A 24,844-nucleotide genomic window follows, 5' to 3' on the forward strand; every position below is an offset into this window, starting at 1 on the left:
CAAAATCATGATAACCAGCTGGACAAGAAAACAGAGAACAAATAATGACTATCAGGAACTTAGCTTCTGCAGGAGAAGGCAGGTCAACAGAGAGATCCAGGAGCGAACTGAACCAATGCAAAAACATTGACAGCTGGCATGGAGTAACGATCTGAGAGAAGTTAAATAGAGCAGCCAACCAAAGGATAAACCACGTCACCTGTGGAAGGAACCTCAGAAGCAGCAGCTTCACTCATAGCCACCAGAGGGAGCCTTTGACAGAACTCGCCGAAGTACCATTCACGACCACAGGAGGGAGTTCGACAACAGAATTCACAACAGTACCCCCCCCTTGAGGAGGGGTCACCGAACCCTCACCAGAGCCCCCAGGCCAATCAGGATGAGCCAAATGAAAGGCACGAACAAGATTGGCAGCATGAACATCAGAGGCAAAAACCCAGAGATTATCTTCCTTACCATAACCCTTCCACTTGACCAGGTACTGGAGTTTCCGTCTCGAAACACGAGAATCCAAAATCTTCTCCACCACATACTCCAGCTCCCCCTCGACCAACACCGGGGCAGGAGGATCAACGGAGGGAACCATAGGCGCCACGTATCTCCGCAACAACGACCTATAAAACACATTATGGAAGGCAAAAGAAGCTGGAAGGTCCAAACGAAATGACACAGGATTAAGAACTTCAGAAATCTTATATGGCCCAATGAAACGAGGCTTAAACTTAGGAGAGGAAACCTTCATAGGAACGTGAAGAGATGACAACCAAACCAAATCCCCAACACGAAGTCGGGGACCAACACAACGCCGGCGGTTAGCGAAACGTTGAGCCTTCTCCTGGGACAATGTCAAATTGTCCACCACATGAGTCCAAATCTGCTTCAACCTGTCCACCACCGCATCCACACCAGGACAGTCCGAAGGCTCAACCTGCCCTGAAGAGAAACGAGGATGGAAACCAGAATTACAGAAAAAAGGAGAAACTAAAGTAGCCGAGCTGGCCCGATTATTAAGGGCGAACTCAGCCAAAGGCAAGAAGGACACCCAATCATCCTGATCAGCAGAAACAAAGCATCTCAGATATGTCTCCAAAGTCTGATTAGTTCGTTCGGTTTGGCCATTAGTCTGAGGATGGAAAGCCGAAGAAAAAGACAAATCAATGCCCATCTTAGCGCAAAAAGACAGCCAAAACCTCGAAACAAACTGGGAACCTCTGTCCGAGACAATGTTCTCTGGAATGGCATGCAAACGAACCACATGCTGGAAAAACAATGGCACCAAATCAGAGGAGGAAGGCTATTTAGATAAGGGTACCAAATGGACCATCTTAGAGAAGCGATCACAAACCACCCAAATGATCGACATCTTTTGAGAAACAGGGAGATCAGAAATAAAATCCATGGAAATATGCGTCCAGGGCCTCTTTGGGATCGGCAAGGGCAATAGCAACCCACTGGCACGAGAACAGCAGGGCTTAGCCCGAGCACAAGTCCCACAGGACTGCACAAAAGAACGCACATCCCGTGACAAAGAGGGCCACCAAAAGGATCTAGCCACCAAATCTCTGGTACCAAAGATTCCAGGATGACCAGCCAACACTGAACAATGAATCTCAGAGATAACTCTACTAGTCCATCTATCAGGGACAAACAGTTTCTCCGTAGGACAACGGTCAGGTCTATCAGCCTGAAACTTTTGCAGCACACGCCGCAAATCAGGGGAAATGACAGACAAAATTACCCCTTCTTTAAGAATACCCGCCGGCTCCGGAACACCTGGAGAGTCAGGCACAAAACTCCTTGACAGGGCGTCAGCCTTCACATTCTTAGATCCCGGAAGGTATGAAACCACAAAATCAAAACGGGAGAAAAAGAGCGACCATCGAGCCTGTCTAGGATTCAACCGTTTGGCAGACTCGAGATAAGTCAAATTCTTGTGATCCGTCAAGACCATCACGCGATGTTTAGCTCCTTCAAGCCAATGTCGCCACTCCTCGAATGCCCACTTCATGGCCAACAACTCCCGATTGCCCACATCATAATTGCGCTCAGCAGGTGAGAATTTTCTAGAAAAGAAGGCACAGGGTTTCATCACCGAGCCATCAGAACTTATTGGTGACAAAACAGCCCCTGCTCCAATTTCAGAAGCATCAACCTCAACCTGAAAAGGGAGCGAAACATCTGGCTGGCACAACACAGGGGCAGAAGCAAAACGACACTTCAACTCCTTAAAAGCCTCTACAGCCGCAGAGGACCAATTGACCACATCAGCACCTTTCTTGGTCAAATCAGTCAACGGTTTAGCAATACTGGAAAAATTAGCGATGAAGCGACGATAAAAATTAGCAAAGCCCAGGAACTTCTGCAAGCTCTTCACAGATGTCGGTTGAGTCCAATCGTAAATGGCCTGAACTTTAACAGGGTCCATCTCGATAGTAGAAGGGGAAAAAATGAAACCCAAAAAGAAACCTTCTGAACTCCAAAGAGACACTTTGACCCCTTCACAAACAAGGAATTCGCACGAAGGACCTGAAACACCATTCTGACCTGCTTCACATGAGACTCCCAATCATCCGAAAAGACCAAAATGTCATCCAAATATACAATCATGAATCTATCCAGGTACTCTCGGAAGATGTCATGCATAAAGGACTGAAACACAGATGGAGCATTAGAAAGCCCGAATGGCATAACCAGGTACTCAAAATGGCCCTCGGGCGTATTAAATGCCGTTTTCCATTCATCACCCTGTTTAATTCGCACAAGATTATACGCACCACGAAGATCTATCTTGGTGAACCAACTAGCCCCCTTAATCCGAGCAAATAAATCAGACAGCAGCGGCAAAGGATACTGAAATTTGACTGTGATCTTATTAAGAAGGCGGTAATCAATACAAGGTCTCAAAGAGCCATCCTTCTTGGCCACAAAAAGAACCCTGCTCCCAATGGTGACGACGACGGACGAATATGACCCTTCTCCAAGGATTCCTTTATATAACTACGCATAGCGGCGTGCTCTGGCACAGATAAATTAAACAGACGGCCCTTAGGAAACTTACTACCAGGAATCAAATTAATAGCACAGTCGCAATCCCTATGAGGAGGTAGGGCACCAGATTTGGGCTCTTCAAATACATCCCGTTAATCTGATAAAAACTCAGGGACTTCAGAAGGAGTGGAAGGCGAAATTGACAGCAATGGAACATCACCATGTACCCCCTGACAACCCCAGCTGGACACAGACATAGATTTCCAATCCAACACTGGATTATGGACCTGTAGCCATGGCAACCCCAAAACGACCACATCATGCAGATTATGCAACACCAAAAAGCGAATAACCTGCTGATGTGCAGGAGCCATGCACATGGTCAATTGAGTCCAGTACTGAGGCTTATTCTTGGCCAAAGGCGTAGCATCAATTCCTCTCAATGGAATAGGATACTGCAAGGGCTCCAAGAAAAAACCACAGCGCCTGGCAAACTCCAAGTCCATCAAATTCAGGGCAGCACCTGAATCCACAAATGCCATTACAGAATAGGACGACAGAGAGCAAATCAGAGTAACGGACAAAAGAAATTTAGACTGTACCGCACCAATGGTGGCAGACCTAGCGAACCGCTTAGTGCACTTAGGACAATCGGAGATAGCATGAGTGGATTCACCACAGTAAAAACACAGCCCATTCCGACGTCTGTGTTCTTGCCGTTCAGCTCTGGTCAAAGTCCTATCACACTGCATAGGCTCTGGCCTATGCTCAGAGAATACCGCCAGATGGTGCACAGCTTTGCGCTCACGCATGCGCCGATCGATCTGAATGGCCAAGGACATAGACTCATTCAGACAAGCAGGCGTGGGAAATCCCACCATGACATCCTTAAGGGCTTCAGAAAGACCATTTCTGAAAATTGCCGCCAGGGCACATTCATTCCACTGAGTAAGCACAGACCACTTTCTAAACTTCTGACAGTACACCTCCGCTTCATCCTGACCCTGACACAAAGCCAGCAAGATTTTCTCTGCCTGATCCACTGAATTTGGTTCATCATAAAGCAATCCAAGCGCCAGAAAAAACGCATCAACATCACGCAATGCAGGATCTCCTGGCGCAAGGGAAAATGCCCAGTCTTGAGGGTCACCACGCAACAAAGAAATTATGATTTTTACTTGTTGAACGGGGTCACCAGAGGAGCGGGGTTTCAAAGCTAGAAACAGTTTACAATTATTTTTGAAATTCAAGAACCTAGATCTATCCCCAGAAAACAAATCAGGAATAGGAATTCTAGGCTCTAACATAGGATTCTGAACCCCAAAATCTTGAATGTTTTGTACCCTTGCAGTGAGATGATCCAGACAAGAGGACAGACCCTGAAAGTCCATATCTACACCTGTGTCCTGAACCACCCAAAGGTCTAGGGGAAAAGAAAGACAAAACACAGTGCAAAGAAAAAAAAATGGTCTCAGAAGTTCTCTTATCCCTCTATTGAGATGCATTAATACTTTGGGCCAGCTGTACTGTTATGACCTGGTGGTTAGGAGCACCCGACCTGATAGTTAAACTCATACAGGACAAGCTCTGGGATGTGGGAGCTCTGCTGACCGCAAGACCTAATCCTATCGCACACACTAGAAATAGCCGTGGTGCGCTCCTGACGCTCCCTTTGCGCCTCGTCACAGCCTAAGGACTAGCTAGCCCTAGAGATAGAAAATAAAGCCTACCTTGCCACAGAGAAATTCCCCAAAGGAATAGGCAGCCCCCCACATATAATGAATGTGAGTAAAGATGAAAGTCACAAACGCAGAAATGAAACAGGTTTCAGCAAAAGGAGGCCAGACTTACTAAATAGACAGAGGATAGAAAAGGTTACTTTGCGATCAGCACAAATACCTACAAAAGACCACGCAGAGTGTGCAAAAAAGACCTCCGCACCGACTCACGGTGCGGAGGGGCCACTCTGCATCCCAGAGCTTCCAGCTAGCAAGACAAAATCATGATAACCAGCTGGACAAGAAAACAGAGAACAAATAATGACTATCAGGAACTTAGCTTCTGCAGGAGAAGGCAGGTCACCAGAGAGATCCAGGAGCGAACTGAACCAATGCAAAAACATTGACAGCTGGCATGGAGTAACAATCTAAGAGGAGTTAAATAGAGCAGCCAACCAAAGGATAAACCACGTCACCTGTGTAGGGAACCTCAGAAGCAGCAGCTTCACTCATAGCCACCAGAGGGAGCCCATAGACAGAACTCGCCGAAGTACCATTCACGACCACAGGAGGGAGTTCGACAACAGAATTCACAACACCAAAGATCCCAGGATGACCAGCCAACACTGAACAATGAACCTCAGAAATCACCTTACTTGTCCATCCATCAGGAACAAACAGCTTCCCCACTGGACAGCGATCAGGCCTATCAGCCTGAAATTCCCGAAGCACCAGCCGCAAATCAGGGGAGATGGCAGAAAGAATCACCCCTTCCTTAAGAATGCCAACCGGCTCAAGGACTCCAGGAGAATCAGGCGAAAAACTCCTAGAGAGGGCATCACCCTTAACATTCTTAGATCCCAGAAGATACGAGACCACAAAATCAAAACGGGAGAAGAACAGGGACCATCGAGCCTGTCTAGGATTCAGCCGCTTGGCCGACTCGAGGTAAATCAGATTCTTATGATCAGTCAAGACCACAACGCGGTGCTTAGCTCCCTCAAGCCAATGTCGCCACTCCTCAAACGCCAACTTCATAGCCAACAACTCCCGATTGCCGACATCATAATTGCGTTCCGCAGGCGAAAACTTTCTGGAAAAAAAAGCACACGGTTTCATCAAAGAACCATCAGAATCCCTCTGAGACAAAATGGCCCCTGCCCCAATCTCAGAAGCGTCAACCTCAACCTGAAAAGGAAGAGAAACATCCGGCTGACGCAACACAGGGGCAGAAGTAAATCGGCGTTTAAGCTCCCGAAAGGCCTCAGCAGCCGCAGAGGACCAATTCGTCACATCAGCGCCTTTCTTCGTCAAATCAGTAAGGGGCTTAACCACACTGGAAAAGTTGGCAATGAAACGGCGATAGAAATTAGCAAAGCCCAAAAATTTTTGAAGGCTCTTCACAGCTGTGGGTTGAATCCAGTCATGAATAGCTTGGACCTTAAAAGGATCCATTTCCATAGACGAGGGAGAAAAAATAAAACCCAAAAAAAGAGACCTTCTGAACTCCGAATAGGCACTTAGACCCCTTCACAAATAAAGCATTATCACGAAGGATCTGGAATACCATCCTGACCTGCTTCACATGAGACTCCCAATCATCGGAAAAAATCAAAATATCATCCAAATATACAACCATGAATTTATCAAGATAATTGCGGAAAATATCATGCATGAAGGATTGGAACACAGATGGAGCATTAGAGAGCCCGAATGGCATCACAAGGTATTCAAAATGGCCTTCGGGCGTATTAAATGCAGTTTTCCATTCGTCACCCTGTTTAATACGAACAAGATTATATGCCCCTCGGAGGTCAATCTTAGTAAACCAACTAGCTCCCTTAATCTGAGCAAACAAATCAGAAAGCAAAGGCAAGGGGTATTGGAATTTGACCGTGATCTTATTAAGAAGACGATAATCTATACAGGGTCTCAAGGAGCCATCCTTCTTAGCAACAAAAAAGAGACCCGCTCCCAATGGTGACGAAGACGGCCGAATAAGCCCCTTCTCCAAAGATTCCTTAACATAGCTCCGCATGGCGGCATGCTCTGGCACAGACAGATTGAAAAGTCGGCCCTTAGGGAACTTACAACCTGGAATCAAGTTAATAGCACAATCACAGTCCCTGTGCGGAGGAAGGGAATTGGACTTGGGCTCATCAAATACATCCTGGAAATCCGACAAAAACCCAGGGACCTCAGAAGAGGGGGAAGAGGAAATTGACATCAAAGGAACGTCACTATGTACCCCTTGACAACCTCAACTAGTCACAGACATAGTTTTCCAATCCAGCACCGGATTATGTTCCTGTAACCATGGAAAACCCAGTACAACAACATCATGCAGGTTATGCAACACCAGAAAATTCCTGATGTGCTGGAGCCATGTTCATGGTCATCTGTGTCCAGTACTGAGGTTTATCCTTGGCCAATGGTGTAGCATCAATGCCCCTCAAAGGAATAGGGCTCTGCAAAGGCTGCAAGGAAAAACCACAGCGCCTGGCGAATTCTAAGTCCATTAAGTTCAGGGCAGCGCCTGAATCCACAAATGCCATGACAGAAAAGGATGACAATGAGCAAATCAGGGTCACAGATAAAAGAAATTTAGGCTGTACAGTACTGATGGTAACAGACCTAGCGACCCTCCTAGTATGTTTAGGGCAATCAGAAATAACATGAGCAGAATCACCACAGTAAAAACACAGCCTATTCTGACGTCTGAATTCCTGCCGTTCTGTTCTAGTCAAAATCCTATCACATTGCATAGGCTCAGGACTCTGCTCAGAGGACACTGCCATATGGTGCATAGCTTTGCGCTCGCGCAGACGCCGATCAATCTGAATGGCTAGAGACATAGATTCGCCCAAACCAGTAGGCGTAGGGAATCCCACCATAACATCTTTAAGGGCTTCAGAAAGACCTTTTCTGAAAATAGCAGCCAGAGCATCCTCATTCCATTTAGTGAGCACAGACCATTTCCTAAATTTCTGGCAGTATAATTCTGCCGCTTCCTGACCTTGACACAGGGCCAACAGGGTTTTTTCTGCATGATCCACAGAATTAGGTTCGTCATACAATAATCCGAGCGCTTGAAAATATGCATCTACATTCAGCAATGCCGGATCCCCTGATTCAAGGGCGAATGCCCAGTTCTGAGGGTCACCACGCAGCATGGATATGATGATTTTAACTTGCTGAATGGGATCACCAGAAGAACAGGGTTTCAAAGCTAAAAACAATTTGCAGTTATTTTTAAAGTTCAAAAACTTGGATCTGTCCCCAAAAAACAAATCAGGAGTAGGAATTCTAGGCTCCAAAGCCGGAGTCTGGACAACATAATCTTGGATACTCTGTACTCTTGCAGCAAGTTGATGTACACGAGAAAACAAACCCTGAACATCCATGCCAGAGCATAAATCCTGAACCACCCAGAGATCAAGAGGAAAACAAAGACAAAACAGAGCACAGAAAAAAAATGGCTCAGAATTTTTTTTTCCTTCTTTTGAGATGCATTTAACTCATTTTTGGCCACTTGTACTGTTATGAACTGGTGGTTTAGGAGCAACATGGGATGAGCTCTGAAGGAAGTGGTACCTGTACTGACCGCAGTCCCTAAGCTCAACACAACACTAGAAGTAGCCGTGGGATGCTCCTGACACTCCCTAGGCACCTCGTCACAGCCTGAGAACTAACTACCCCTAAAGGTAGAAACAGGAAAACTATCTTGCCTCAGAGAAAATCCCCAAAGGATAGATAGCCCCCCACAAGTAATGACTGTGAGTGGAGAGGGAAAAGACATACACAGAATGAAACCAGGATGTAGCACAGGAGGCCAGTCTAGCTAGATAGATAGGACAGGATGGAATACTGTGCGTTCAGTATAAAACACTACAAAAAATCCACACAGAGTTTACAAAAATCTCCACACCTGACTAAAGGTGTGGAGGGTAAATCTGCTTCCCAGAGCTTCCAGCTTAACTGAATTAATTCATACTGACAAGCTGGACAAAACATAGAAAGCACAGAACGGATAAGTCCACAACCTGTGGACAGAAAAGAGCAAGCAAGGACTTAACTTTGCTGAACTGGTCAGGATAACAAGGAAATCCAAAAGAGATGTGAATCCAACCAGGAACCATTGACAAGTGGCACTGGCTGAAGGGAAGAGCCAGGCAAAAATAGCCGAGCAGAAAGACAATCAGTGGAAGCAGCTGCAGACTGTTAAATCCAAGGAGCAGCCATATCACTTAAAACCACCGGAGGGAGCCCAAGAGCAGAACTCACAAAAGTGCCACTTACAACCACCGGAGGGAGCCCAAGAGCGGAACTCACAACAGTTTCCATCCAAAACACATAAAAAATTCTATTGTCTAAAGCCAAGCCATCAGATACAATCATATATGTTCCAACCCCATGGATAGAGATGAACACCTTGGTCACTTCAGAAAGACCTTCTTGAATCAGGGCTACCATCCGAGAACAATGAAAAACCAGATTACAAGAGCCACCAGAATATCAAGGAATCACCTGCTACATTACAAAGCTAAAGAAGAAAAAAACCGGGTGCCTCTAGTGGTCACCTACAATCCAAATTTGAAGGTGCTAAGGAAAGCTGCACGGAAATTGCAACCTTTACTACAAAAAGATGCCCGACTACAATCCATTTTTCCAGACGCCCACTACTGTGATTTGGGCTGCCCGCAAATCTAAGAAGCATCATTGTCAGAAGCTCGCTGTCCTCCAACAGCTGCAGGAACCTTTCCTTGCAACCAGAAAAAATGTAAAACCTGTCCATTTATAATGACCATGGACAAGAAAAAGATCCCCAATTCACATCAGGACTACAAGATACCAGGTAGTTTCAGCTGCGTCACTTCTAATGTGGTGTACTTAATTATTTGTACTAAATGTCCAACTGGGGGTCTGTATGTAGGGGAGACCGGGCAGAAACTGAGAACAAGGATGAACTCTCATTGCCATACAATAAGAGAAAAAAGAAAGCATCTACCTGTGGCAATACATTTTTGTCTCCCCAATCATAATATTATGGACATGAAATTACTTGGCTATGTGAGAGGCTTTGGACTGGGGTCTAAGGGGTATCGTTTCTCCTTATGGAGAGTGACATACCATCTCTGGCTTGTCAAGGTAAGGAGGCTTATTTGCCGTACAATGCTCCTCTGGGAAATATAATATGCAAATTGCCTCTTCTGAGAAAAAGAGGACTTAAACTCTATAGCGCCACCTGTTGGAATTAGCGATCCTACAAGTCACAATCAACTCTTTAACGAGTCATGCAATATGACTTAGGATAAAAGCCAAATTAGTATCTCAATTCGCAGACACGGTGTCTTTTTACATTAACTAATGAATTTGCTCCACAAACCATGTGGGGTCATCATAACAGAACCAGATCCCAATCAGAGGACAATAAAACATTCCTTATCTATGAACTCCTCCAATATTTATGGACATAACTGTTTATCACTCACATAATGGCAATCCAGCTTCACGTCACCTGCCTTGTCTATGGCATTTTTCTGTGCTGTGCATAAATATGTGATTCTTCAAAATTTCTTTTAGTATATGCCTGATGAAGAGACATGAGTAGTCTTGAAAGCTTGCAATTTGTTACCATCTTTTCAGTTAGCCATTAAAAGGTATCAACCACTGAGGACTCTCAATTCTACATATTCTTCCAAATTGCTCAAGGACTTGTAACTTTAATACCTTGCTCTTTTACTTCTCAATAGATAGAGATTAACCTATGCCCCTTTGTTTAGAGCAAAATTATTTATCATACACTTTATTCCAGATCCTAGTGATAATTCCAACCACTTATTCTTCAGATCTCATGGCATAAAGTTCTGTTAGTGCTCTGACTTTGATATATCAAGTGTGTACAGTGGGTAAGTGGACAGGCGAGTCATTTGGGTGACCCCCTATTCACTCTACAGCCCCTGATCCACTGATCCAACGTCAGAGCACTAAGAGAATTTTATGCCATAAGATCTGAAGAATAAATGGTTGGAATTATCACTAGGCTCTGCAATAAAGTGTATGATAAACAATTCACTCTAAACAAAGGGGCATAGGTTAATCCCTATTTATTGAGAAGTAAGAGAACAAGGTATTCAATTTACAAGTCCTTGAGCAATTTGGACTAAGTCTTATTAACTTTTGGTGTGCTGAACATAGCAACCAAGACATTTTTAGGTACCACATACTTCACTGCTAACCAGTTGAGGGCACTTGTGTTGTAATGTAACACACTGTGTGACATTGATATTAATATTTTCGTTTTGTGTTGGTTTTACATACCTAGTTAAAAGGTTATGTTTTAATATTCCCATTTCGCTATAATGCTTCAAATAAACTGCCATCCGAGAGAGAGGTTATGTCACGGTTCTACTACTACTACAAGAAAATGACTAAACCGATAGTTGAGATGCAACTTGTTTAACAGCTAATGATGTTCTAGATGTCTGGGCAAAGGCAGGCATCCCCTAATGGAACTGAAGAAACATGTGGTTGTAAAAGCAGAACGTCTCTTCAAAACTAAATGTTCTGATAGTCTGAAGAAGAATGGAAAGCAGGTTTAGACAATTTGTTTGATATCACGCATGCTAGGGATATGGATATGATAAGAATGCTGTTAGCTCAAAGACAAACTGGACGCCATGGAAAAATGGGAAGTGTTAACTAAGAGCTTGAGAAGAAAAAAAGACATTTTGAAGAAAAACAGGCAATGAACAAGAAAAGAATAGAGGAAAAGGTGCTAGAGAGGAAAAGGTGGTGTTGCAGCCATTAAGTGAAGAAGTAAATACAGGTAAGGAAGGCAATGAAACATATGAAGCATCAGAGGTACTGCCATCAGCAAAAGTGGAAAAGTCAGTATAGCAGATGACAAACTGTCAGCAAGCGATGTGGCAAATGTTAGTGACAGAAATGAAGAATTAATTCTCACTCAAGCCCTTCAGCATCTTGGCCATGATCCTGTAGATTTTAATGTAAATCATTCATCAGTTCGTAGAGATAAAAAAAACTGCCGTCAGACTATGGCTCTAATTCTGAAACAGGAGTTTCAGCCAACTGAATCTTTAACAATTCACGGACGTGGACAGCTCTTATAAGACATTAGTGGAAGGAAAACTGTAGACCATCCTCCCATTCAGGAATCAGGAATTGGCATTGATCATTTGCTTGGAGATTCAAAGCTTGCCAAACGAACATGTGAAGCTTGTGCTAATGCTGTTTATGCTGCAGCAGATACGATTCGATACGATATGATACACTTTATTGATCCCGTGGGAAATTATGGTATCACAGCAGCACAACTTAAATCATAAAAATCATAAAGGAATTACATAGTTGACATGACAGTGGAGTTGACAGAAGAACATTATACATTATACATTAGAATAGGACATACACAACGAGTGAACTGAAATGTAGAGAAATAAGTAAACATTCACCTTGGTGGTTTAACCCTAATGTTATTGTTGTACATTCCCATGGCAGTTGGCACAAACGATTTCCTATATTTTTCCTTCTTACACCTCAGAAGTATTAGCCGGTTACTGAAGGTGCTCTTCTGTCTCATGAATAGCTCATATAATGGATGTGCATTATTGTTCATAATTGCCATACACTTTTTCAGAGTTCTTCTCTCCACTACCTCCCCAAAAGAGTCCAGATTGCAGCCCACAGCAGAACTTGCCTTCTTAATAATCTTATTCAGCTTATTAGCATCAGAGGCCCGCACACTACTACCCCAGCACGTGATTGCAAAAAAGATGGCACTTGCCACTACAGATTACATAGTAACATAGTAACATAGTTAGTAAGGCCGAAAAAAGACATTTGTCCATCCAGTTCAGCCTATATTCCATCATAATAAATACCCAGATCTACGTCCTTCTACAGAACCTAATAATTGTATGATACAATATTGTTCTGCTCCAGGAAGACATCCAGGCCTCTCTTGAACCCCTCGACTGAGTTCGCCATCACCACCTCCTCAGGCAAGCAATTCCAGATTCTCACTGCCCTAACAGTAAAGAATCCTCTTCTATGTTGGTGGAAAAACCTTCTCTCCTCCAGACGCAAAGAATGCCCCCTTGTGCCCGTCACCTTCCTTGGTATAAACAGATCCTCAGCGAGATATTTGTATTGTCCCCTTATATACTTATACATGGTTATTAGATCGCCCCTCAGTCGTCTTTTTTCTAAACTAAATAATCCTAATTTCGCTAATCTATCTGGGTATTGTAGTTCTCCCATCCCCTTTATTAATTTTGTTGCCCTCCTTTGTACTCTCTCTAGTTCCATTATATCCTTCCTGAGCACCGGTGCCCAAAACTGGACACAGTACTCCATGTGCGGTCTAACTAGGGATTTGTACAGAGGCAGTATAATGCTCTCATCATGTGTATCCAGACCTCTTTTAATGCACCCCATGATCCTGTTTGCCTTGGCAGCTGCTGCCTGGCACTGGCTGCTCCAGGTAAGTTTATCATTAACTAGGATCCCCAAGTCCTTCTCCCTGTCAGATTTACCCAGTGGTTTCCCGTTCAGTGTGTAATGGTGATATTGATTCCCTCTTCCCATGTGTATAACCTTACATTTATCATTGTTAAACCTCATCTGCCACCTTTCAGCCCAAGTTTCCAACTTATCCAGATCCATCTGTAGCAGAATACTATCTTCTCTTGTATTAACTGCTTTACATAGTTTTGTATCATCTGCAAATATCGATATTTTACTGTGTAAACCTTCTACCAGATCATTAATGAATATGTTGAAGAGAACAGGTCCCAATACTGACCCCTGCGGTACCCCACTGGTCACAGCGACCCAGTTAGAGACTATACCATTTATAACCACCCTCTGCTTTCTATCACTAAGCCAGTTACTAACCCATTTACACACATTTTCCCCCAGACCAAGCATTCTCATTTTGTGTACCAACCTCTTGTGCGGCACGGTATCAAACGCTTTGGAAAAATCGAGATATACCACGTCCAATGACTCACCGTGGTCCAGTCTATAGCTTACCTCTTCATAAAAACTGATTAGATTGGTTTGACAGGAGCGCTTTCTCATAAACCCATGCTGATATGGAGTTAAACAGTTATTCTCATTGAGATAATCCAGAATAACATCCCTCAGAAACCCTTCAAATATTTTACCAACAATAGAGGTTAGACTTACTGGCCTATAATTTCCAGGTTCACTTTTAGAGCCCTTTTTGAATATTGGCACCACATTTGCTATGCGCCAGTCCTGCGGAACAGACCCTGTCGCTATAGAGTCACTAAAAATAAGAAATAATGGTTTATCTATTACATTACTTAGTTCTCTTAGTACTCGTGGGTGTATGCCATCCGGACCCGGAGATTTATATATTTTAATCTTATTTAGCCGGTTTCGCACCTCTTCTTGGGTTAGATTGGTGACCCTTAATATAGGGTTTTCATTGTTTCTTGGGATTTCACCTAGCATTTCATTTTCCACCGTGAATACCGTGGAGAAGAAGGTGTTTAATATGTTAGCTTTTTCCTCGTCATCTACAACCATTCTTTCCTCACTATTTTTTAAGGGGCCTACATTTTCAGTTTTTATTCTTTTACTATTGATATAGTTGAAGAACAGTTTGGGATTAGTTTTACTCTCCTTAGCAATGTGCTTCTCTGTTTCCTTTTTGGCAGCTTTAATTAGTTTTTTAGATAAAGTATTTTTCTCCCTATAGTTTTTTAGAGCTTCAATGGTGCCATCCTGCTTTAGTAGTGCAAATGCTTTCTTTTTACTGTTAATTGCCTGTCTTACTTCTTTGTTTAGCCACATTGGGTTTTTCCTATTTCTAGTCCTTTTATTCCCACAAGGTATAAACCGCTTACACTGCCTATTTAGGATGTTCTTAAACATTTCCCATTTATTATCTGTATTCTCATTTCTGAGGATATTGTCCCAGTCTACCAGATTAAGGGCATCTCTAAGCTGTTCAAACTTTGCCTTCCTAAAGTTCAATGTTTTTGTGACTCCCTGACAAGTCCCCCTAGTGAAAGACAGGTGAAACTGCACAATATTGTGGTCGCTATTTCCTAAATGCCCAACCACCTGCAGATTTGTTATTCTGTCAGGTCTATTAGATAGTATTAGGTCTAAAAGTGCTGCTCCTCTGGTTGGATTCTGCACCAATTGTGAAAGATAATTTTTCTTGGTTATTAGCAGAAACCTGTTGCCTTTATGGGTTTCACAGGTTTCTGTTTCCCAGTTAATATCCGGGTAGTTAAAGTCCCCCATAACCAGGACCTCATTATGGGTTGCAGCTTCATCTATCTGCTTTAGAAGTAGACTTTCCATGGTTTCTGTTATATTTGGGGGTTTGTAACAGACCCCAATGAGAATTTTGTTACCATTTTTCCCTCCATGAATTTCAACCCATATGGACTCGACATCCTCATTCCCTTCGCTAATATCCTCCCTTAAAGTGGACTTTAGACAAGACTTTACATAGAGACAAACCCCTCCTCCTCTCCGATTTTTACGATCCTTTCTAAACAGACTGTAACCCTGTAAGTTAACTGCCCAGTCATAGCTTTCATCTAACCATGTCTCGGTTATTCCCACTATGTCAAAGTTACCTGTAGATATTTCTGCTTCTAGTTCTTCCATCTTGTTTGTCAGGCTTCTGGCGTTTGCGAGCATGCAGTTTAGAGGATTTTGTTTTGTTCCAATCTCCTCACTGTGGATTGTTTTAGAAATGTTCTTACCTCCCTTCTGAGTATGTTTTCCTGGGTCGTCTTTGTTCGAGTCTAATGTTTTTCTTCCCGTCCCCTCTTCTTCTAGTTTAACGCCCTCCTGATGAGTGTAGCGAGTCTTCTGGCGAATGTAGATAGATTGGTAGAACATTTCTAACATTTTGCTACACACATTAAAAGACCTCAATTTCCTTAGGAAATACAATCTGCTCATCCCCTTCAGACCTGGAATGTTACTGACAATGTGAAGAGCATGTGTTTTGATATCACATCTGTCAATGTAGTTGTCAGGAAAGGCGCCTGGAAACTTCTAGAGCAGAAACTTGGCAACCACATGCTGTGGATTACATGCTGCCATCATATTCTAGAAATAGTGCTAAAAGCAGTGGTTTTTCATTGCCTTGATCCATTGAAAGGTCCAGAAAAAAATATTTTCAGCAGGTTCAAGAACAACAGACATATCATTGACTTGACTACCCTTTAGACAGCACTATCAGACCAGTTCATGTCAATAGTAGTTTCCCAGATTGCAGCTGAAATCATAGCATTTGCGGAAATGCAACTGCTTCAGTACAACCCTGCGAAGACAACCGAGAATGATTGGAATTAACAATCATTTTCCTTGGTGGCGTTTCATCTAGAGGAATTTCATTCAGAGCTCCAGCTGAACTGCACTGAGCCAGATGGATGGCAAAAACAATGTGCTAAAAATGTGGATGTTCAGGAGTCAGTTTGTGCTGACAAATGAGGAAGACAAGGCTATCGCTGACATCTGTCAGTTCACTGTTTTGATCTATGTGAAGGCATGGTCCCTGGCGCCATCAGCACCATAAGCTCAATGCTTTGATATCCAGTTGCTCAAGGACATCTATCTGTGCAACAAACAGAACAACTCAGTGTCAGAAGTTGTGATAAAGAAGATGAAAAGACACTTATGATACTTGTCCGAGAAATTGATCACTCTTTCCTTCTTGGCTGATGCTGTGTCAAATGACACAAAACGTCTGATGGTGACGGCGCTACAAACACCAGCTGAAGAACATCCTCCCAAGAAGATAACTGTCAATTCAGCTTCAGTTGTGATGAAGAACCTGAAATACTTTGTCACTCGGAAAACATACAGGTTTCTAAGCATCACCGACATTCCTGTCCAAAGATGTAGATCTTTGGTCTGCAGATGAAGGTTACCAGGCTGCCAAGAAAATAGTCAGTGGCATGAGAATTCCCAATCATACTGCAGAACAAGGAGCAGCACTGATGGGAGAATATAACAAGTTGCTGCTGGTAGTCAAGTTGTATTGAGAACTATATGAAGATAGATCAAAAATACATTCATGGAGTGAAAATAATAAGTGACACTATCAAACAAGTATTTAACTGTCAAGCAGCAAAAGTAACTGTTTTTGTTGAGAAATAAACAATTTGTAATTGCCGATTACAACGGTTAATTTTTACCAAGATATGTTCAAACAGCTACATATCTTGATTGGTAGGGATCTGTAAAACTGAAAGGATTTTATTTCGTTTTTTTAACCCAAATGAATAATTTCAGGGGGTGCCCCATCAAAAAATTGAAAATTATATATTTTTGCCTGCATTAAAAGGAATTTGTAATCCTCTGGTATGCTTTTAAGCTATTACCATGGGCATACAGGTGACAGAATTGTCTAGATAGTCCTATCTGTATGCCTTATAGCTGTTGTCTTGTTGCTGAGAAATAGACTTTTAGTCTTTTATGTTAATTAGTTCTTCCATGCTCTGGGGTGCGCGGTGCCTGGAAGAAACCTCTGCCTCCGGTGTTAATTTGCGTACCACCCCACTCCCATACACGTCGCAGTGCCATGTCACATTGCCTCAGAATCCCATGCCTACCTTTTCCACCCTTCTATGGGCTGTGTCTCCACCGTTCTTCTGCGCAGGCACGTCATTTACACACAGTTTTTAGCAATCCAACTCTGGGGTATTAAAAATATAATAACGTTGTGGGTGTTTACTAATCAAAAGAGGTGTTAGGAATGACATTCAAGAATGACACAGACAGTAGGAAGTTCACAGGGCTGTGTGCCATGGTCCTGAAGATCCTTCTGCTCATCTCTATCTTAAAAGGTTCTTGTTCTACTTTGATACTTTGAGTCTCGAAAGCTTGCAATTTGTTACCATCTTTTCAGTTAGCCATTGAAAGGTATCAACCACTGAGGACTCTCAATTCTAAATATTTTTTTGTTCTACTTTGGGAACTCAAACTAACTGGGACAAGTTTCCCTTATTCCGCAACAGAACAGTATAAGAGCAACAACAGCAAGAGCAGACCACACATGTATAAAGATATCTCTCCAATTCTAGTATATAGAACATCAAAGCATTTCATGGATCTCTCAGACAATTATGGCATAGCTTAATGCAGGCCCAGAGACAGAGGGGCATGACAGATATCGAAAAGCAAAATACTGTATGAGATGCACCAAATAGAAAATGCAAATCATACACTACCCAAGTGGTGTAACTTGAAGCTTGTGGATCCCACTGAAAAATCTTCCAAAGGGCCTAAAGTACTAATGGTCTTTAAAATTATTGGTAATCCTACTTGAACCAAAGGGAAATTTTCTGCCCCTCTAGTACTACAAGTATGGAAGACACCATAATTAGGCCTCTGCAACACTCCTATTTGACAGCCACGATTTTCTGAATATCAAGTCACAGGCGAGCAGCATAATGAAAATGGTGCAGTTTTAATGTGAAGAAAATTCCAAGTGGGGCACAAAAAGATATTTATTTTTTTGAGTATTCGCTCAAGTCAAACATAAAACTTGTAAAGCAGCCCCTGTGCATACATATCCTTTCATTCTACATTTAGCTTTAATATTAGTGTGATAATTTTAATAATAAATTTAGGCAGGAAAAGGAGAATGAGTTGCAAAAGATTTGTAAAAGGTTTTCTTTATGTTGAACTTGTAAAAGATTTTTGTTTTATCTGAAATCAACATAATAAGGCTGAGCAATACCAATAAGTGAAAGTTTTAACAAATGTAAATAATAATTAGATATAATTTAATTTTAAAATTCTTACTTCGTGACAGTTCTTTTAATGAATTGATAGTAATAGAGGCTAATAAAACACATTTTAGAAATTATTTCAAAATTACATTATGCTTTCACTGTGCTATACTTGATTCATTTTTACTATGAACTGTACATATTTGCATGGAAAATGTCAGTACTAAGAAAACATTTATGGAAGCTCACTGTGCAAAGTATAAAATATCATCAAAAGGTTAAGACACCTTTTTTAAAAAAAAAAAATGTATATAATCAATTTGATTTTAAACAATTCTAAAAAGGGTTGTCTTTGTTAAATATCATATTATGGTATTATGAGAAAATACAAGGGATTCCATCATTCATGATCCTCATATTAACCAGACCAGAAAACAATTCCAAAGAGTATTTTTTTGGGAGGACATAATATGTTTATACATTGCAAGATCAATGCAGTATATTGATTTCAAAGAGAAATGTGTTATGTTAAATTTTCCATGCGAGGGTGCTGCAGAGAAATGAAATGCTTACAACCAGGTCCCACAGTTTATTGCAGCTTGATATGGTTTATGATATGGTCAGCAAAAAGACGACCACTGGAAAACACCTCGGACCTCCGCATAAGGTGTCCCAAGATCACCCCACTGTTGGCTGCATCCAAGCCAAATGTCCCGCATGTATACCCCACCCATTAAATTTGCCTCAGGCTGTGACTGTCTACCTTACAAAGTATGCCTGTCACAAATTAAAAAAAATTTAACATTTCTTTTACTAGTTATAATTTACATCCAGTACCTTGTTGCAAGAGCTGGCTTTTTTGTATGTTTAAAAAATGTAGGCATTCAACAGTACAGGTCTGTTTTTCTCATCTGTTTTAGTAGTCCAATTTGATTACCGCACATGCCATACCTACATGGTGGCGTGCTGCAACATTTTGATTTATGTACATTAACCTACCTACCCAGCACTTTGTCATGTATTTTTTTTTCCAAGGATTAAATAATTAGAGTGGAAGAAAAAGTAAATAGTAATGTTGTACAAAATGTATAGTAAGGCTATGTGCACACGTTGCGGATTTTGCCGCGGATCCGCAGCGTTTCCGCAGCTGCGGATCCGCAGCAGTTTCTCATGAGTTTACAGTACAATGTAAACTTATGGGAAACCAAAAATGCTGTGCCCATGCTGCGGAAAAAACCGTGAAGAAACGCAGCGGTTTATTTTCCGCAGCATGTCAATTCTTGTGCGGAATCCGCAGTGGTTTTCCATCTGCTCCAACAGAAAACTGCAGATGGAAAACAGCAGCAGAATCCGCATTAAAAACCACGATAAATCCGCAGTAAAAACCGCAGCGGTTTTGCACTGCGGATTTATCAAATCCGCTCCAGAAAAATCCGCAATGGAATCCGCAACGTGTGCACATAGCCTGAAAGAAAAAGTGGCAATCACAATGTATGGCAATGTGTAAAAAAATAAAAATCCATACCATGGCTAAGAATGTATGAGCTATTAGCAGCATGAGAAGCATCAACATTGGAACTAGCCATCTGGTCAGTAATAGTACTAAACACCATTTATAAGTGGCCTCCTTTGATTCCTACATGCATATTTGTGGGAAGGAAAAGGGGGTCATTAAAAAATATATCCAACAAATAAGTGCTACTACAGAGTGCTACTTTATTTGTTGTTATATATGAAGATGGCTTCTCTTAGTAATCAAGCGGTTCACACCAGTTTTCTGTTTGGATGTGCCGGTCAGTCTTTTGATTTGTATACTCTCTGAGCACTCCGGTTATAGGATGTTTCGCCCCCAGCAGTTCGACCCCAGAAGTTCACCCCCAACAGTTTGCCCCTGGGTACATTTCGCCCCTGCACATTTCGTCCCCAGCATTTGGCCCTCGCACATTTCACCCCCGCACATTTCACCCCCAGAAGTTCGCCCCCAGCAGTTCGCCCCTGGATACATTTCGCCCCAACACATTTTGTCCCCCAGGATGTTTTGCCCCCGCACATTTCACCCCCGCACATTTTGCCCCCAGAAGTTCACCTCCAGCAGTTTGCTCCTGGGTACATTTCGCCCCCACACATTTTGTCCCCAGCATTTGGCCCCCCAGGATGTTTTGCCCCCGCACATTTTACTCCCACACATTTCGCCCCCAGCTGTTCACCCATTTCATCCCCAGCAGTTCGCCCCCAGATGTTTCGCCCCCGGCAGTTCACCCCCGGATGTTTGTACCCTTGTGGTTCATGAATTCCCCTCCATCATCAATGTTTCGCCTTCAGCAGTTCGCCCCGGATATTTGTACCCTTGTGGTTCATGAATTCCCATCAGTCATCAATGTTTCGCCTCCGGCAGTTCGCCGTCGAATATTTGTACCCTTGTGGTTCATGAATTCCTGTCCGTCATCAATGTTTCACCCCCGGCAGTTCGCCCCGGGATATTTGTACCCTTGTGGTTCATGAATTCCCCTCCGTCATCAATGTTTCGCCTCCAGCAGTTCACACCAGGATGTTTGTACCCTTGTGGTTCATGAATTCCCGTCTGTCATCAATGTTTTGCCCCAGCAGTTCGCCCCCGGATGTTTGTACCCTGTTTTGCCCCCAGAATTTTGTGTTTGGATGTTTCGCCAGTTTGTCCTTGTGGTTAATGAATTCCCATCCGTCATCAATCCACATGCCACAAAAGTACTGTACAGAGTGCTGCACTTTTGTGACATGTTTAATCAACTGTTTCCATCTGTAAATCTCACAACTGATTGCATTATAGTGTCATAGCATTTTGCCCGCAATTTTAACAAGACATTTTCCAAAACTTTTCTAAGCCTGTGTGCACACATTCGAGATTTGTCGTGTTTTTTCACTATAAAAATGCTTAAAAATGCATACATATGCATCCCATAATTTATAATGCATTCTGCAACTTTTGTACATATGTCGCGTTTTTCCAGTGAAAAAAATGCATCGTGGTAAAAAACGCAGCATGTTCATTAATTTTGCAGCTTTTTTTGTGGATTTCCCATTACATTATTGCATTGGGAACCTCCGGAAAAAACGCCAAAAATCCACGCAAAAAACGCGTGAGAAAAACGCTTAAAGAAACACATACAGTGGGGCAAAAAAGTATTTAGTCAGTCAGCAATAGTGCAAGTTCCACCATTTAAAAAGATGAGAGGCGTCTGTAATTGACATCATAGGTAGACCTCAACTATGGGAGACAAACTGAGAAAAAAAAATCCAGAAAATCACATTGTCTGTTTTTTTAACATTTTATTTGCATATTATGGTGGAAAATAAGTATTTGGTCAGAAACAAACAATCAAGATTTCTGGCTCTCACAGACCTGTAACTTCTTCTTTAAGAGTCTCCTCTTTCCTCCACTCATTACCTGTAGTAATGGCACCTGTTTAAACTTGTTATCAGTATAAAAAGACACCTGTGCACACCCTCAAACAGTCTGACTCCAAACTCCACTATGGTGAAGACCAAAGAGCTGTCAAAGGACACCAGAAACAAAATTGTAGCCCTGCACCAGGCTGGGAAGACTGAATCTGCAATAGCCAACCAGCTTGGAGTGAAGAAATCAACAGTGGGAGCAATAATTAGAAAATGGAAGACATACTGTACATGTGCATCCCATCATTTAGGCTATGTGCACACATTCAGGATTTTTCGCGTTTTTTCATGTTTTTTTGCTATAAAAACATGATAAAAACGGTTTAAAAATGCATACATAAGTATCCCATCATTTATAATGCATTTTGCAATTTTTGTGCATATGTTGCGTTTTTTCCGCGAAAAATTGTATCGTGGTAAAAAAAACGCTGCATGTTCATTAATTTTGCGTTTTTTTCATGTTTTTACTGCTTAATAATGCATTGGGAAAGCTCCTGAAAAAAAGTGGTAAAAACATGAGAAAAACGCAAAAAAACGCATGTGGATTTCTTGCAGAAAATGTCCGGTTTTCTTTAGGAAATTTCTGCAAGAAATCCTGACGTGTGCACATAGCCTTATAATGCATTTTGCAATTTTTGTGCATATGTTGAAATTTTTTCAGCGAAATAAAGCATCGCGGTAAAAAACGCAGCATGTTCATTAATTTTGCGGACTTTTTGCGGATTTCCCACTATATTATTGCATAGGTAACCTCCAGAAAAAAAACGCGAAAAATCCACAAAAAAAAAAACACGAGAAAAACGTGAAAAAAAGCGCATGCGGATTTCCTGCAGAAAATGTCCGGTTTTATTCAGGAAATTTCTGCAAGGAATCGTGACATGTGCACATAGCCTAAAACATTTTTGTGTTACAAAAACATAGCATAAAAAAAATAAAAGGATTGAAAAAATGTAGTGTGAATGAGGCCTGATTTAGGTGGGGAATGTAAACCACTCTAAAATCAAAACATTTTTTTAACTTTTACCTGCCCCGGCACTGACCTGCTTGTTGCAGATGTAAGGGTATGTGCACACGTACTAGGGTCCACTGCGGATTTTTCTGCAGCGGATTTGATAAATCCGCAGTGGAAAACCACTGCGGATTTATCGCAGATTAACCGCGGATTTACAGCGGTTTTTACTGCGGTTTTACAACTGCGGATTTCTATTGGAGCAGTTGTAAAACCGCCGCGGAATCCGCAGAAAGAGGTGACATGCTGCGGAATGTAAACCGCTGCGTTTCCGCATGTTTTTTTCCACAGCATGTGCACCGCGCTTTTGGTTTCCCATAGGTTTACATTGTACTGTAAACTCAAGGGAAACTGCTGCGGACCCGCAGCTGCGGAAACGCTACGGATCCACAGCAAAATCCGCATCGTGTGCACATACCCTAACAATTTTCATGTCAGGTGTCCTGCAAGTTCCATTAGACTAGCCCTTATTCCATCTTTACATCAGAATATAGCAGTGTCTAAAATCTCTACAAAGAGATAGGTGTAAAAAACATTTTTTAGCCACACGGTCTTTTACAGACATCCAGATTGATGTTTTGAGTAGGGGTCTGAGTTTCTCTCCGACTAACTCTTTTGACTATTTTTTAGCTATGAAGGACCTCTATCTATTCTCCCGAAAATTAACCCTAAAAAATTACACTACAGGAACTACCCAGCCCAGGAGCCTTTGACTGAGATGGAGAGGGAGGCTTAGCAGGTTTTGGAAGACCTCTTAGATGAGCAATCGGCTAGGTTTCCACCTGCTTGCATACGTGCTTGAATACCCAGATCAACTAGGTTCCCCCCTTGTCTTTGTGTCCTGCGATTGATATATTTACAAGGCTGGCTGCAGAGGATTTTAAGCAACTTTCCTCAAGACGTAAATTTGATAATCTTACATTTAAACAGAGACAGGCTATTTAGGAGTTACAATCCTTTAAAGACGTGGTATTCAAACCAGCGGACAAGGGGGGAACATAGTGGTCTGGCCATGCGTCAAGTACAAAAAAGAGGCATTCCGTCAGTTGAGCGATGCCAGTACTTATACTAAACTAACGTATAACCCTATGTCCTCCTTTTCGTCTCAGTTGCAGGCTATCCTTATTAGGGCTGTGGATGAAGGGATTATAGATAAGAAAATTTTGCAGGGTCTGACAGTCAAATTTTCAAAAACCCCTGAAGAAGGAGATCGTATCTCCGAAACGCGTAGGACTAGATTTGGCCCTAAGCTCTTCCTGTAGCCGGTCACGTGATCCCTCACGTGACTGTGACGTCACACTAGGTCCTGCTACTCAGTTGACCTAATGGCTTAGTCAAGCAGCGTGGACAAAGTCCAGTATATGCAGGCAGATTCTGCCACCGGCCGGGGCAGTGCCTGCAGTCCGGACTACTAGGATAACTCGTGGATTAGACCTCACTTCATCCTTTTTCCTGACGCCGCAAGTGGAAGGACTATATTGGAAGACGTCGCATGACTCTGGGAAGCAGTGTATGCGCAGCTATCATCGGACATCGGCTGTACCTTATTTCCTCTGGGTGACTGGAGCTCCATACACTGAAGATAGCTATATTCCCTTTGGACTGCCCTCTAAGGTAGTTATATCTCATCTTCCTACTCTCTTTACTTGTTTTTCGGTAACAGGTAAATCGGTTTTTTGTACCGATAAGGTATAACTTGTTATCCTGTATTTATTTTAGTATTACTGTTAGTTTTTAATGGCTCTCTAAGTGGATTTTTCCAGCGCAAACAGTGCCTTTTTTACCAAATTTTCAAAAACACCTACTTTTTATCTTCTGCCAAAGGTACACAAGGACGCCGTCAACCCACTGGGACGTCCGATCGTGTCAGGCATAGAGGGGCTTTGTGACCCCATATGCAAATTCATCGACTTCTACTTAAAACCTCTGGTTGAGGTATT

The sequence above is a fragment of the Ranitomeya imitator genome, chromosome 2, assembly GCF_032444005.1.
Source record: "Ranitomeya imitator isolate aRanImi1 chromosome 2, aRanImi1.pri, whole genome shotgun sequence".
Taxonomy (NCBI): domain Eukaryota; kingdom Metazoa; phylum Chordata; class Amphibia; order Anura; family Dendrobatidae; genus Ranitomeya; species Ranitomeya imitator.